We start from the raw sequence: 502 nt of genomic DNA on the forward strand, positions 1-502 counted from the left end.
ATATTCGAGGCTGAGAGAGAGAGAGATGTTTAATCAGGAAGGGGGATCGAGGGGTTATATTCGAGGCTGAGAGAGAGAGAGATGTTTAATCAGGAAGGGGGATCGAGGGGTTATATTCGAGGCTGAGAGAGAGAGAGATGTTTAATCAGGAAGGGGGATCGAGGGGTTATATTCGAGGCTGAGAGAGAGAGATGTTTAATCAGGAAGGGGGATCGAGGGGTTATATTCGAGGCTGAGAGAGAGAGAGATGTTTAATCAGGAAGGGGGATAGAGGAGTTATAATCGGAGGGAGTGCGGGTTGTGGCTGGATTCCCCGGGTCTCTCTCTCGGACCCCCGGGCGTGAGGAGTGAGGGGGGTGGCGTCGGAGGGTCAGTGGGCGACTTCCCTGTCTCCGGGGAGACCGGGGCCTGCAGATCCTCGTCACTGTGAGACCGATTGTGAGCTCACAATCACCAGAGCGACGTTGTGACAACCGGGCCCGGTGGCCGTGACGATTAACCC

The sequence above is a fragment of the Rhincodon typus genome, chromosome 44 (assembly GCF_021869965.1).
Source record: "Rhincodon typus isolate 14 chromosome 44, sRhiTyp1.1, whole genome shotgun sequence".
NCBI classification, from domain to species: Eukaryota; Metazoa; Chordata; class Chondrichthyes; order Orectolobiformes; family Rhincodontidae; genus Rhincodon; species Rhincodon typus.